General features: G+C 39.1%; 1 protein-coding gene and 1 long non-coding RNA gene across 4 annotated transcripts in view; one reads left to right on the top strand and one right to left on the bottom strand.

Annotated features, from left to right (window-relative positions):
• The window catches only part of ADARB2 (adenosine deaminase RNA specific B2 (inactive)), a 392231-nt gene that overhangs the window by 18037 nt on the left and 357925 nt on the right, over nt 1-16269 (top strand). The gene's annotated exons all lie outside the window — the stretch shown is intronic.
• Nucleotides 1-16269, bottom strand: part of LOC110071887 (uncharacterized) — a 41039-nt gene that overhangs the window by 15832 nt on the left and 8938 nt on the right. Inside the window, exon 2 of one of the 3 annotated variants that reach the window (XR_013537741.1) lies at nt 5879-15489. The exons of the other annotated variants lie outside the window; for them this stretch is intronic. This is a non-coding gene — a long non-coding RNA (uncharacterized LOC110071887). Of the gene's footprint in view, nt 1-5878; nt 15490-16269 lie in introns of those variants that run through there. 3 annotated transcript variants of the gene reach the window in all.

Below are 16269 nucleotides of genomic sequence, written 5' to 3'. Positions count from 1 at the left end.
ACTCTCATAACCCTTTATATAGGAACAGCCTCGTGGCGCAGTGGTTAAAACGCTGTACTGCAGCCAAAACTGTGCTCACGACCTGGGGTTCAAATCCCAGGTAGCCGGCTCAAGGTTGACTCAGCCTTCCATCCTTCCGAGGTCGGTAAAATGAGTACCCAGCTTGCTTGGGGGGGGGCAATGTGTAGCCTGTATAATTAAAAATTGTAAACCGCCCGGAGAGTGCTTGTAGCGCTATGGGGCGGTATATAAGTCCAATAAATAAATAAATACATACATACATGAGTGAATCCCATTGATTCAATATGTCTTCTCTAGTTAATAACTAACTGGTTATTGCCATCAAGTTGGAACTGACTTATATAGCAACCCTAATAAGGTTTTCAAGGTAAGTGAGATATTTAGGGAGTGGTTTTACCAGTTACACCCCCCCCCCAGTGAGTTTCCGTGGCTGAGCAGGGATTTGAATCCAGGCCTCCTGAGTTCTGGTCCACTACACCACACTGGAAGTATGTTTAATCTGGCCGGGAATAATAGTTAGATTTAGTTTATTAATTGCTCGAGGGTCCCAGGAAGGCTTCTGGTCCATGTGCTTGTCTAGATCCAGTTTTAGTCATGTTGGAAACTCTTTGGGCAAAATCTTGTTGAGAAAACGTAATTGCATCATTGTCCTTACAGCTGTGGTCATTTATATTTCCCTGGCTGCCAGTCACAAACCTGTCCATTTGACTGATCACTTGGTTGGCTGCACAACCAGGGGAAGATTGTGTGTGAGAGACATACAGCCTATGAAATAGTGGTCCATCGGTCCAGATAGGCGGGGTATAAATCAAATTATTATTATTATTATTATTATTATTATTATTATTATTATTATTATTATTATTATTATTATTATTATTATTATTATTATTATTATTATTAATAATAATAATAATAATAATAATAATAATAATAATAATAATATTAATAATTAATATTAATAATAATAATAATTATTATAATTATTATAATTATTATTATTATTATTATTATTAATAATAATAATAATAATAATAATAATAATAATAATAATAATAATAATAATAATAATAATAATAATAATAATAATAATAATAATAATAATAATAATAATAATAATAATAATAATAAAAAAATAGAGGGCCCTTGCACAATTGCTTAAGGCAATAGTACTCTACACATTGGGATTGAGGAACAAGTTACCAATGTAGATACAAATAAATTAGTACAATTCTAGGAAAAGAGAAAAGGATAAAGACACACAAGCCTTCTAAAAAGTAGTTAAAGTGACTTGAAAAGATTTATAATATTTTCTGAACTGGAGAGGTTTTCTGTGCCGGAAAAGTCTGTGCATGCTGCTCTTGCTTCCTTTTGTGTATAATTTTCATTGTGAGACATAGCTGGGTCATGGCAGCACTAACCCTATTCTCCCTCACTCTAACCCACATGTTAGCCTAAATTTGTGAATGAAGCCTATGCACGTTGTGATCTCTTCAAAGGTTGTGTCTTCTGAGCACAGCATAGGGCAGCAGCTTTTGTCTTCACTAACTGGGACTGAGATTTTTGTGACATGTATTAAATCAGTGTTATTTAAATCACTATTTAAATGTAACAAAATGAATTTTAAAAATTTAAATGGTCAAAAACAATCCTTTTTTTGAAAAAAATTAAATCAAATCTACACTGGTTTCCTATGATTGGAGAGCTTGGTGGAACATAATGACTGAGAATTTCGTCACAGTTTGAGCTTGAAAGCCCATTAGCTAAAGCCTAATGTGCAAGATTAGGTGGACATAGGGAAGAAATGGGCATGTTTGCAGGGCTTTGGGCAATTTTCTACTCCTTGGAGTTGCTGAAGAGCGTACCAAATTACCAACTCTTTCCAGTGAAACTAGAAATGGAGGCAAATCAACCCCCCTTTATAAAAAAAAAAGAGAGAGAGAATTTAGGCCTAAAACTAAGGGTATGTCAGGGGAGGTGCATGGGGGCAATTAAGGGACAATCATGCCTCCGGATCAATGGGGATTTAGTATGTCAATCCCTTCATAAATTATGTTGAGTCATATGGGCCTACTCTGGTTGTGACTAAAGTAAGTTGCAACTGGAGTAGGTTCATTTGAATTAATGGAACTTAGGATCCCCAGATCCCCACAGATTCAGGGTGCCTACTCTAATGCAACTTACTATGCTATACAATAGGGTTTTAGTCATCATGACACAACTGCAAGGATTCTTGCAGCAGCAACCTCTTTAGTTTTAAAGATGCATGTGCTATATTTTCAGTTTACTACACTTCGATTTGTTTCCTTGTATTTAGCACATTGTGATTGTGCTGACTTTCAATGTGGATCTCTACAGCAACAATGAAAAATAGCATAAAAATGACTAGATTGTTAATGTTAAGAACTTGATTATTTTAAACCACTTAGTGAAGGACAATGCAAAGTTTTGAATTTTATTTTAGGTTTCTGCATTAGATTGAATACAAGGATTGCAGAACACTGGGTTTGTCTGTAGAAAGAGCAAATCCGGAAGCAAGTTTACAACTGAAATACTTCAGCTGCTTGTTCTCTCTTTATATCCTTTCCATTCCCCCTAATGAAATATTCTGTGAAAACTGAAAGACGGAAGATATCATTTTACCTGCTGTGTAAAGTAAATGAAAATGCACAGAGGGCTAGACCTTTACTTAGTGTAAATTTGGTTTAGAATAGACAGAGGTATAAAGCTGTACTTGTAGAGGAAACTGGTTTAATATTGTTCTGTTCAACCAATCTTGTAAAAAATGTACAGTGTCAGACATATAATATAAACATGTGAGTGACATGCAGCCGGAGGAAACAGGAAGCCCAGGGCTTCTTTCACTCTCCTGCCAGAGACGGATGGTACATTCTTGCAAGCCTTGTTCTGGCTTGCAAGAATAAAAACCAAATTTTCCCTAAGATATTTTTTGGCTGGTACTGATGAGTTCTCAAATCGCGAGAACAGATTTTTGCGCAAATTACCGTATTTTTCGCTCCATAAGACGCACCTTTCCATAAGATGCACCAATTTTTTAGGAGAAGAAAACAGGAAAATATAATCTGTTTTCTTCGCTCCATAAGACGCACAGACTTTCCACCCCCCTGTTTTGTGGGAAAAAAGTATGTCTTATGGTGTGAAAAAAAACAAACTGTTTGGCTGATGCAAACTGCAGGAAACTTGGCTAGCTACTCTCTTCTTGGATGAACTTTCTGGAGATGAGACTTGCAGGGATCAGCAGTTTCCTGACAGGCTAACTTAATTATTCCATTTATACCCCGCCTATCTGGTCGTTGCGACCACTCTAGGTGGCTTACAACATAAAATGAAAACAAATATAGTCAATGAAGCAGAAGTAGATATTTTTCTGGAACTCTCTGGCTTTCTCCATAATCCAGCGCATGTTTGCAATTTGGTCCCTAGTTCCTCTGCCCCTTCGAACTCCAGCTTGTACTTCTGGGAGTTCTTGGTCCACATACTGCTGAAGCCTACCTTGGAGGATTTTGAGCATAACCTTGCTAGCTTGTGAAATGAGTGCAATTGTACGGTAGTTGGAGCATTCTTTGTCACTACCCTTCTTTGGCAATGGGATGTAGACTTATCTTTTCCAATCCTCTGGCCACTGCTGAGTTTTCCAAACTTCCTGGCTTATTGAGTGTAGCACCTTAACAGCATCATCTTTTAAGATTTTAGATAATTCGACTGGAATGCCATCACCTCCACTGGCCTTGTTGTTAGACAAGCTTTCTAAGGGCCCACTTGACTTCACTTTTCAGTAGATTGTTATTAAAACAAAGTCCTTCAAATTGTCCCCCAGCCCCAAACACATGCATAATTCACATGACATAATTTTTTTTGCCTCACAATACTTTTCTTTGAGAACTGTACTTCTGTTTTTGCTCTTTGCTAGAATCCTTAAAGCCCCTTAGAGAGGCTATGGGTCATTTTTTGTGTGTGTCTGATCATACAAAACTTCAACTGTATTTTGTTAGGACTTGTTAGAAGAACAAAGAGGGATGGCTTGTTTCTCTATTTTTACCTCATGTGTAAGTGTGTGGAGGTGGCTGGGATTTGCAAAGATCTGACATTCAGAACTCTGAGGGCAACTCAGGCAGTACAAGAAACATCAATTATAGTGGTGCATTGCCCTCTCAGAAAAGAATGAACTACATGTAAGATGCACTTCGCTTGTAGTTGCTCACTTACTATAGTTAGCATATCATTAGAATAAGAAAACTCATCTGTGTTTCACTGATAGCAATCCTGTTCTAGCTATTGTATCTGAAGAGAGTTCTGTTTGTCTGCAAAACTACATCAATGTGGTGTAGTGGACAGAGTGACAGATTAGAACTCTGGAGAACAGGGTTTGAATCCCCACTCGGCCATGGAAACTGATTGAAAGATAGGAACCTTGAAAGCCCTATTAGAGCCCTTATATGTCAGACCATATTGACAGCGCACACGCACACATGCACACACGAACACACACAAATCTAAATGCCATTCAGATCTCTTGATTATTCTCTCTCTAAATCTTCTAATATCATAAACTATCATGAGATATATTTTCTCCTTAAAGCAGGTCCACCAGACAGATCTCTCAGGCAGACTCATCCTCTTAGATTGTTATGAAGCTATCAGTCTTTGACCATTTTCTAACCACTTACCTATATCTGTTTTTTAAGGACATTGTGGATAGGGAAAAAAACACTGTGTGTGACAGGTCACTTCAGCTCAATTTCAGGTCATTTTGTTTCCTGCTAGGCACTTTGCAGGCTGGTATAAGCAAAAGAGTTAGGTCATAGCCTAAACTTTTGACAGTAGAAAGGACCGGAGTGAGGTAAAGTAAGAGACAAGGATAACTGGATTTTTTTTTCAATTAAAAGAATATGTAATCCAGACCCTGGGGAATAAAAATGGCTCAGTTCACTTGCCTTCAGTGTACTAAAGTGAGTCATTTTTAGATTCCAACACAGAGCTTGAGTTCAAGATTTTTTGTTTTTTTTCCTATGAGGAGACATTTACAGTGTAATTGTGTGGATACATAAACAACAATCATCTTCATTGTGATGAATGAAGCTTACTCCCAATAGATATATATTACAGTGGTGTGCATAACAGCCTTGTTCAGAGTTTGGGAAAGCTGTTTTTTAACTATAAGCCCTCAGATTTGCCAGCCATCATGTTGAAGAACCTCACATCTGCTAATTTTACATTACTCATGTTGTTTCTGTTGTCACTGAGAAGATAAAACTTCCACTTCAATTGAAGTTATTTTGGACCCTGGTTCGTAAGAGGACTTCCAGACTCTGCAGTCCAGTCACGCACGTCTATAACCACTCTAAAAAGGGGGAAAGGGAACAATAATATATGGGATAACAAATCTGGCTCTAGCATACATCTCAAACTTCATGTTTGGGGGAGGGGGAAACAGTTCAGGAGAAAAATAAGTGTGGTGGGTTAAGCACTTCTTCACTTCAAGCTACTTCTCTGCTCTGAACCATCTTGTCCCTAAGCTGTATTACTATTAAAGAATCAGTAGTCTCGAATTTTATCACATCTGTTTATGTGTAATGTGTAATTCCTCATTTTAGTGTTTCATTTATTCTTGAGTCCAGTTTCCAGACTATCCTTTATATTGTACGGGCTGCAACCTTAAAAAAAAAACACAAATATGTGAGTTTCTAGATTGGAGTGAGTAATCCGCAAAAATAGAAAACCACACACCCCTATACCTGGACCATAATGCCCGCTACTGCTATGTGATTTCCACCTTCTATGATTTTTCTTACAGAAATGTGCTTTTACTTTTTTTTTTTTCCTGGAAAGGTAACTATTTTTGTAGAGGCAGGGGATGGTGCATGCTGCTCAGAATGTGAAGAAATTGTTCTCCATGCCTCCTAGAAGACATAAAGGGCCTTTTCCACAAACACACAGAGAAAGAAAAGAATAAAAATAATTTTTGGTGGAAAACCTCAGGAATGCTGGAGGGGCCCACGGGCTCATGGGGTTGTCTTCTACTCACCCTCTTCTAGGACCTATAAAGCTAAGCAACCTTTGCTAACTATGTATCTACAACTGTACACTTGCAGTCATTTTCCTACAGTATAGCCAATTTCTTTTCAAAATAAGGAAAGCTGCTGCAGATGCGTAGAAATAGAATTAGCTCTTTTGCTTTTTGATATTTCATTGTGCTTCAAAGTGACACAAGGCTGTCATTATAGTTAGCGTTAGTGTCGTATATGAACAGTAAGGTAGACAAAGGCTGGTGCTAAGTAAAAAATAACTTTTTTCCAGCCTGGACACGAAGCGTCCCTGCTTACACTTGTTTCTGCTTTTAACATCTGATGTCTGTGGCTGAGGACAAGAACAGCTTTAAATGGCCATGTTCTTGGAGAGGTATTTACAAACAATTGGTGTGTTGACTTGCTTCCTTGTCCTCTTATTCAGCAGCAAGGCAGTTTTTGTAGGGAAGATAACACTGATTTTTAACAAGGTATGGGATTTAAAAAGAGAGGATTCTTAGTAGTCATGTGTTGGCATGAATACATTCTTTTTTCCTACAAATTCTATTCAATGATGGTAGGTATTCAGAGTGACACAATTGGTTATGCAGGGAAAAATGCATCTATAACTAAAAGGGCATGTATTCTGAATTTTGAGCGCAATTATTTATATCCTTCTATTCAACAATTGTAAAAGTGCTTACATCAAGAATCTATAAAAACAAATCATGAGCATTCATAAAAAATACAATCAAGAAAGCAGGTTGTAATTCTTTGCAGAAAGAAGGTTTGGGTGCACGTTGCTGAGAATCGTTTCATTCATTTTCCCCCATTACAGCATCCTTTTATAAACTTACCCCAATAATGTAGCTTAAGGTATAAATTCCATTTTCACTGCCTAAATGCATATTCATCAGTTGAAAGCCCAGACAATTATTCTGATAGTTTCGCTGCCAGATGGAACGTGTTTTAGGATTTGACAGACACTTGATTTGACAGAATAATCCCTAAGAAATTTTCTGGATTATTATCCTCCCCCCCCCCCACTCTCCCCACCTAGAGGTAGGGAGAGCTGTATGACAAAAGTGTAAGCAGACTTGGAAGTGATTTTCATTATGGTTTTAACATCAATTCTCTCCCCTTTTGTCCCATTCTAAAGCTTTAAAATAAACTAATAGTTTGAGAAAGTAGAAATCTCCCAGGATAAACAGTGGGCTACAGAAGTAAATGCTGCATAAACAATCAAGAATGAAATAGCAGAATCTTAACACATTTCTCTCTCTAAGCAGCAGGAGAAACAAAAGGCATATTATGTTTTCACACCTGTTATATCATGCTAGGTTTGATCATCTCCGATTTTGTACAAAGCAGTATGTATTGTAGTTCTTAGTAAGATAGCAATGTGGGTTTGATGAACTTTACAAATGAAACCAACCTCAGAATTAGTATCTTCTTATTTTGTTTTTCATATACCTGAGATCCACAAGACATGCTGTGTAGGGTTTTGTTTTCTCCATCTGTACAAGGAAATATTTTCGGAACTTCCCAGGATTCTGAATGTATTGAATAATTGCATTCTGAGCTCCTCCTCTGCTAAAAGGTGTGTTCAGTATCTCTAGGAACAATTGTTTTGCCCATTGGTACATGGGGAATTCTGGAAGTTGTTGTTCAAAACAAGAACTGTCCTGATGTCTGTTTCAGTCTTTGTACATTAGCACAAGAGGTTCCAGCTGAATTTATAATGAAAATCCTCCTATGCTTATTATAAAACTAAGATACATCTCTAAAATCTGGTCCTGTTCAGCTGTAACCCTTTTTGGTGCAATTGGGGGATGCTCAAAGTATATTGGTGTGTCTGGGAAGATTTTAAACGACAAATATAAATTTGCTTATAAATTTGCTTAGCATTTTAGTTCTTATTCAGAAAAAAATAGCTTATTTTGCTTCCATGGTACTTAGCTTGCTGCCAAGCCACTTGATTTAGGCTGGTAGCCTTCAAAGATTATCCATATTGCCTTTGAACAATTAATGAATTGATTAAATGTAGTAGGATTTGTATATTGCCCACCCTCAGTTCTGAAATATGGGAGAAGTCAGTGATGCAGTTTTAGCAAAACAGAACCAATGTTATGTTGCATTGAGAGTAAAGGCCAGCTTTTAAAAATATATTTTCTTTCTCTATTATAGGGAAATGGCAGTACTAAAATAACCTCAACAATGCCCTTGACTCAAAGCCCTCCTGATTAAAAGTGTCCCCCTGCTGACAATAAACTAGAGCTTTAGTTAACTGATTTAAAGTGATGTCATTTGCAGCCCTATTCATGGCAGTATCAGTTAGAGTCAGATCAGACTCATCAGCAGCATAGTATGTTTTTCACCAGACCAGAGTTTTTTCAGACTGGATTTCTTTCAACCCAGACGGTGTGCTTTTGTTTGTATTTATTGACTATGTTTATGTATTGCCTTTCTGGTGATGCACTCAAGGTGGCAGTTTGCTGTGCAAGATAATGACTTACAATATAATGGACATGATGCAGTGAAGGAGGAAAGAGGAAAATAAACATGATCGAATAACCTCTAAACTGGACTATACAAATATGTGGTCTCTGGATTATAAACAGTGCAGAGTGTACAATGTACAGAGACACACTAGTATCTTGCTAGCACCTAAAAGAGCTTGAACTTACTGATTCTTACTGTATTTTTCTTTTTTTGTTTTATGCTGGTCTTTAGAAACTGTCATGGCAATTTTTATGCTGTTGGACAGAATAAACCTTTGATAAATAATTTCACCCAGGCAGTCCTCCATTGTATCTGAACTATAAAATAAAAACAAATACGCTGTGCCAGCTTAAAGACTAATGCATTTATTATATTCTACTTCCTTAGAAACAGGAAGTTGGTCATAATCCATGAAAGTTCCCAAAGAAATAAATTCGTAAGACCAGAGTACAGGTTGCTGTCCTCTGAAGATGCCAGCCACAGACTGGCGAAACGTTAGGAAGAACAACCTTCACAACAACACGGCCAAAGAGCCCGAAAAACCCACAACAACCAAATTCATAAGTCTTTCAATTGCTCGAATTATTTTGTTTTTATTTTTGTTGTGCAAACTGAAACAGACAAGCACAGCTGCTGTGTTGAAAACTGTATTTGAATTTATTCATTCAAGAATATTTTAGCTGTTTCTGTGTGTGGGGTGTGCATGTGTGAGAGACAGACAGACAGACAGAGACAGAGAACACTAGACAAAGATGATTATAATCCAGCTTTCCATTATGTATTGCCCTCCAGATGTTATGGACTGCAACTCTTAATTTTGACTAGTTGGAGGTTACGCTAGCTAGAGATGATGAAACTGAGCCATGGCTAGCTTGTACATCAGCTCTTTCCATCCCATTTGGACAATAGTGCTCTTCAACTGGAAAAAAACTTGCTAGCTGTCCAACATACCTGATCTGAGACTTGTCTAAATCCTTCTCTATAGTTAATGCTACATGTATTAATGCAGATATCCACATGTGTTCTAGTAATGTGGATATTAACCTATCTCCAGAGCATATGCAGCATCTGACATTACAGACCTCAATTAGTGCTTTGCTGTTGGCTTTGAAAAGAGCATACGTGTTAATACTGGCACCGATATCTGACTGTAGAATTTGGCTCATGCATTTTTGTTTTTTAATTACCTGCCATCAGGAACCGCAGGCTGCATAAACTGAAGCCGTGATAACCTTTCCTTTTTCACATGACTGTTGCTTCCACACCACTAAGCCATTTCTTCAGCCCGCCTCCAGCCTAGGCTGCTTTATCTCCCTGTTTTTGTATTGCTTTCCTTTCAAAACATATATAATCTTGCCTTTTATTCTATTCAGGTATGTTAATTGATAGATTAATTAGCAACTTGAGTTACAAGGTATCTCCTTCTCTTGCTTGAGCCATTTATAAAGGCTGCTAGGGAAAGAAATATACTGCAGTAGAAATGGAGCCTTGTAATTAATCACCTCATATCTTGCATTCTTCATTAACAGCCTTCCTCTTAATCCGACCATTCATAAGACTCATTCACAATAGCCATTATCCTAGAATAAAGGAGGAGGAAGGTGATGGAGGTGAAGGTGGTCTCTTCTCTCACAGTTCACTTAACTATTTTTATGCTCTCTTGCTTCATAGCAGGAGTCATAATTTGCAGGACAGGATCCAGAATAAAGAGCCAGCTGTGTTACCTGTCTGACATGACCAGACATTAGTTTATATCAGTGTTTCCCAACCTGGGAGTCATGACTCCCAAGCGGGTCACAAAGTATTTTCAGGTTGTGTGTGTCATGGGTTGCCTTATATGTGTAGCCCTTGTTAAATAATTTATCATCTGTATGCTAGAGGAGGCTCTTGAGAGTCCCCTGGACTGCAAGGAGAACAAACCTATCAATTCTGAAGGAAATCAACCCTGAGTGCTCACTGGAAGGACAGATCCTGAGGCTGAGGCTCCAGTACTTTGGCCACCTCACAGGAAGAGAAGACTCCCTGGAAAAGACCCTGATGTTGGGAAAGTGTGAAGGCAAGAGGAGAAGGGGACGACAGAGGATGAGATGGTTGGACAGTGTCATCGAAGCAACCAACATGAATTTGACACAACTCCGGGAGGCAGTGAAAGACAGGAGGGCTTGGCATGCTGTGTGGTCCATGGGGTCACGAAGAGTCGGACACGACTAAACGATGACGACGTATAAGAAACAGCACACCCTTTAAAGAAACAGACCCTTTGAGGGAGAAAGAGGCTTCTACTTTCTGAGGAAGGATGACTTTACCCCATTAAAATTAATTTTTATGCAAATGTAGCGGGGGTGGCGTGTTACTTGATTATTATAAAAGTGGGCTGTGTCTTGAAAAAACATTGGAAACCACTGGTTAATATCAAGCCAGGCCATATTATTTATGCATGTAAGTCAAGATCCGACCAAAAATGAACATCTCATTAAAAAAAATTGAGACCTAAGTTAAGATAATTGTAAAAACAAGGAGCATCCAGTTGAAAGGTGGACATCTGCTGTCATCTCAGTCTGCCTTTAAATAACATAAGAAGTAGTCTGGTACTAAGTCAGACTCTTGGTCGATTCTTTTGTTGTCAACTCTTACTGACAACAGTCCAGAGTGTCAGGCGCTGGATGTGGATCTCCTAGCCCTACCTGGAAATCCACAGTCATGATGTTCAGTGTAATATGGTTGTACCTTGGGGGAGTATCTCTCAGTGCCTTTCTCAAGGTGCCTCTAGTGGATGTATTGGTTGGCAGATTCTAGAAAAAAAAGCAGAGACATCACCTTGCCGACAAAGGTCCGCATCATCAAAGCTATGGTTTTTCCAGTAGCGATGTATGGAAGTGAGAGCTGGACCATAAAGAAGGCTGACCGGCGAAGAATTGGTGCTTTTGAATTGAGGTGCTGGAGGAGAGTTTTGAGAGTCCCCTGGACTGCAAGGAGAACAAACCTATCCATTGTAAAGGAAATCAACCCTGAGTGCTCACTGGAATGACAGAACCTGAAGCTGAGGCTCCAATACTTTGGCCATCTCATGAGAAGAGAAGACTCCCTGGAAAAGACCCTGATGTTGGGAAAGTGTGAAGGCAAGAGGAGAAGGGGATGACAGAGGACAAGATGGTTGGACAGTGTCATCAAAGCTACCAAAATGAATTTGACCCAACTCCAGGAGGCAGTAGAAGCTAGGAGGGCCTAGCATGCTCTGGTCTATGGGGTCACAAAGAGTTGGACACGACTTAACGACTAAGCAACAAAAGATTCTAGAGGCTGCTTTGGTTATCAGCCCTCATTCTTCATCAGCACTCAGACCTTCTGTCCTTTAAAATGCTCTGTCTTCTTGTCCAGCAGGCCACATAACTGGATGCAGTAAGGCAATTGTTTCTGTTTGTATTAACACATAAAGTGCTTTTAAAAAAACTGGTTGAACTGCTGCCTCCAGTGGCTCAGTAGCCATAGCTTCCCCTAAAGAAACTGAAAAATTGTGCTTTTTTGGGGTGCAGTTGAGAATATTCTAGTTTTACTTTATGGAAATGAAATTCTCATATACACATAGTTTGCAGCCATGGAAAGATAATGTGTTTAAAATTTGTGGTGTTGACATACAGTTGGTCCAAATGCAATCCCTGTCACACATCTTCTTTATACTAGAGGCAATAACAAGGGTACAGTAAATGCTTCTGTGGTGTGTCTCTTTGAGAATAAAGCAGAATAAATGAATGCAATATTTATTTCCTTGTTCCTTTTATAGTATTCTAAGTCACTGTTTCAATCTCTGAGTCAGAGCACCAGTAAGATTTATCCATCTAGGAAGAACTGGTCCTCACCAAATGTCTCATATAATTTATGTAGCAATTACTGTTTACTTGCTACCAAAGCAAAACCAGTTATGGGTATGTCAAAGCGAGGAATAAGAGCTTCTAATTCAACATGAGGCATTTCAAGTAAGGAATGCCCAAGCTCTGCTGCTTAGTTCACTCCACCAAACAGTGCCATTTTTTTTATGCATTCATTTTGTGCAGCATTGGACAAGCAGTCCACATGAGCCCCGTCGCAATACAATTGCCTCGTTGTCTGAAAGCAGCTGTTTTCTTCATTTCAGTGTTTCTCTTGCTGCATCTATTTACTTATCTGTTTTCTGCCTGCTTGAGTCTCATGCTGATACGAAAGGAGAACAGGGAATTGGACAGAATGGATTAAGCATATTTACTCTTGTCCCAAAATATAAAGGTTCAAAATGGTCCCTGATTTGCTCAAATCCATAGTCAAAAGTGTTGTACGTGCACACTTTGTTCAAACAGATCTTTAAGTTTACAAATATGGGAGAAATCCTCCAGCGGTCTTGGTGCCATTCTTACTCCTTCCATTGTAAACTTAGAGACCTGTCCTTGCCCACTTTCTGCAAGTGGTCATGAGTTTTTATTTATTTATTTGATTTTTATACTGCCCATATGGCTACTAAGGCCACTTTGGGCAGTTTACAAATTCCACAACATTAAACAACAATGCAAAAGATGCACTCCATGTTTATTTTTTTATGTTATACCTATGTCCCATGTTTGCAAAAATGTGTGGGGTTTTTTTTTTTCAGTTGAGATATGGAAAAAAGGAAGCTTCTTCATACTAAGTCAGGGCCTTGGCCCATCTCTCCCAGTGCTGTCAGCTGTGACTCTAGGGAGAGATTATTTCCCGTGCTAGTTGTAACCAGACTCTGCCTAGTTTCTGAAATCTAATGAAATCTGTATATTCAGAGTGGTGTACACTGTGCAGAAATATAATCTCATTAAAGTGCTTTTTAAAAAATCACCACTGAAATTTGCTGAAACAATGAAAAGAGTCCTGCTGCACTGCAAGGAAATCAGCTTTGTAACATGCTGAAACAGTGAAAGAATCTCACAGCCCCTTAAAAACAAGAAGTGCTACACAATGCAAGCCATCACAAACTAGAATCCACTTCCTCAGGAGCCTGAATGGGCATCCTTGAATTTGGCAGATAGAAGTGAAATAGACCTAAATCCAGCATAACTGGAGTAAAAATTCTAGTAAGTGCGCTTGTGTGGAATGCCACTGTTGTGTAAGGAGCCTTATGGCACAGTGGTTAAACTGCAGTACTGCAACCGAAACTCTGCTCACAACCTGGGTTCAATCCCAGGTGGCCAGCTCGAGTTTTACTCAGCCTTCCAAGGTGTGTAAATTGAGTACCCAGCCTCTTGAAGGAGCACTGCGTAGCCTTCATAATTAAATTGTAAACCACCCAGAGTGTGTTTAAGTGCTGTGGGGCAATACATAAGCAGCACACTTCATTTTAGGCTGCGCTGTAGTGCTATGACCCATCCCTTAAGGAATCGTGGTGTCACTGAGATTTTTTTCAGATGAAATTAAACTGGGAATTGTTGCTCTTTTCTTTTCCTACAACTGCATTCGAGATGGCATAAAAGCCCAGCTTCACAAAGACCTCCGGAGGGTAGGTCATGTTGAGAGGAGGTGGCTGGCCAAAGGCTACCTAGTAAGTTGTATGATTCCATGGGGACTTCAAGCTGCATCTTCCAAATGCAGTCCAGTGCTTTGACCATTATGCTACACTTCAGACTATGTGTGAAAAAGCTGCAGTAATGGTAATAGAATATATAGGAAACCAAGCTGTAAATAAAACTTATGATCATCTGCTGGAGAGGTCTGGTGATTCCATGAATTGCTAAAGGAACCTAATGGTACAATAGTTAAACTGCAATACTGTAGTCAAGACTCTGCTTACAACTCAAGTTTGATCCTGGATTCAGGTAGCTTACTTGAGGTTGACTCAGCCTCCCATCCTTCTGAGGTCAGTAAATTGAGTACCCAGCTTTGGGGGCGGGGGAGACACAACTGCATAGCTTGCATAATCAAATAGTAAACCACCCAGAAAGTGCTTTAAACACTATGGGGTGGTATACACGCAGCACATTTTGTTACAGAGAATTCTTACCATCCTGGCTTAAATCCTTTTGTTATTTCCAACTCATAAAGGACCCTAGTGGCTTGATAGGAAATGTTCAGTAAATACTTGTATAGGTTTTCATTGATTCAGTGAGTCTAACTTTGAGTTTAAACCTTTGGGTCTTGCATCTATTCATTATCCCTGCAGTGTTCAAAACATCCTGTTGAGTGTAGATTTCAGTTTAGCAGAGAACGCTGTATTCTCTCCCCATGTTCTCTTTTTCTCCTGTTCTTCCTTGTCCCCTTCAACTACTGTTGAAAAGCATTGAAGCCACTCGGTATTCAGATCACAAAGAAGTATTTTATTTCAAATTGAAATCACTAACAAAACATGTATCAATATAAGGACGTGTAGGGCACAAATGCTTCTGGTGTAGAAGAAAATTAATAAAGGGACTCATTAACGTGAGTCCAACTCCTGCGTCTCTCTCTTTCCCTCTCTCCCCCTCCCCTACACCCCTTTTCTTCTAATTTCATTGCCACAGATCCTGATTAACTGTAAAATATTCCAAGGTTTTAGGGCACACTGTCCTCCACCAAAGGCTTTAGCAGGGAGAGGTTATTAGCATTGAATGGGGACTGTTCTCTCAGGAGAGCTTTGCAGATAAAATGACCAGGGAAAGAAATAGCACAACTTCGCAAATTAGCATAATTAGTAATTATCTCTTAATAGCCCCACTTGGCTTTAGAGACTTGGCACTTGAAATTCCGCTTAAAGTTCAGTGAGGAAAAACAAATTTCACGCTGAAAATGTCTCAATAACACAGCTGAGCTGCTGAGGTAATCGTTGGGTGTAGGTAAGAGGAAGGAGACGAGCATATGGATGGCAGTGCATTTTTGTGGCGTTTGTGTTTGTGTACGGGCAAACTGCTTAGCCAAGGTCCTGATGGTGCAGTTGCAGCCTTCCATTTCGATCAGCTCTCTTTATTTCTCCCTAATGCAGAAAAGGAGGGGAAATATGGTAGTTAATCTAGCACAGATGTGCAGTTTTCTGCTCTGGAATTGTTAACTCCCCGGCCCTCGAAAGGAAGAGGGAGGAAAAATAACAGACATGTTAATAAAGAAAATACTGATCTGTATTCCAGGTAGCCGGTAGCACATTAAAACCTTTCTAATGCAACTCCTAAATGTTAAGACTTAAGGCAAAAATCAACTCGGGAGAAGTAGTCACCTCATCATTTCTTTTTCCTGCCTCTTGCTGCAAAAAGCACGTCTCCCAAGATGCCTCTGGCATCTGTTGCTTGTGTGTGTGTGTGTGTGTACATTTGACAGACTAAAAACACACCAGTCCTCATAGCTTAAAAAGTCAGTCCCCCTCACCAGCAAAGCAAGTTGAATGTGATTTCACTCATGCTTTTTAAAACTGTTAAATTTGATGTATATGGATGTGGTTGCCACAGCTCATAATAGCAGAAGTTGTCAGAACTTTATGTTGTATTGATGGCTAAATCCAATTTTTAGTCCAAGTTAGAGCAGAACATAAGCCCCACTGATTCAATACCTTTTGATCTGGTGGAAACTTACACCTGTATTGAAGACTCCAGTATTATCAGTTCTTCTTTGTGGCCTATGTAAATCACACCCTGGGTGATCCATGCCTGCGCAGAGCCTCATCGGAAAGTTCTAGCAAAAACACATTAGAATAAGCCTCCCCCTCGTATAAGTAGCCAAGGCTCCATGGACACTCGTTCTGTCCCTCTATCAACGCACGATT

This window comes from Pogona vitticeps, chromosome 6 (assembly GCF_051106095.1).
Source record: "Pogona vitticeps strain Pit_001003342236 chromosome 6, PviZW2.1, whole genome shotgun sequence".
Classification (NCBI taxonomy): Eukaryota; Metazoa; Chordata; class Lepidosauria; order Squamata; family Agamidae; genus Pogona; species Pogona vitticeps.
Note: the sequence above shows the minus strand (reverse complement) of the source record. Positions and strands in the feature narration are given on the sequence as shown.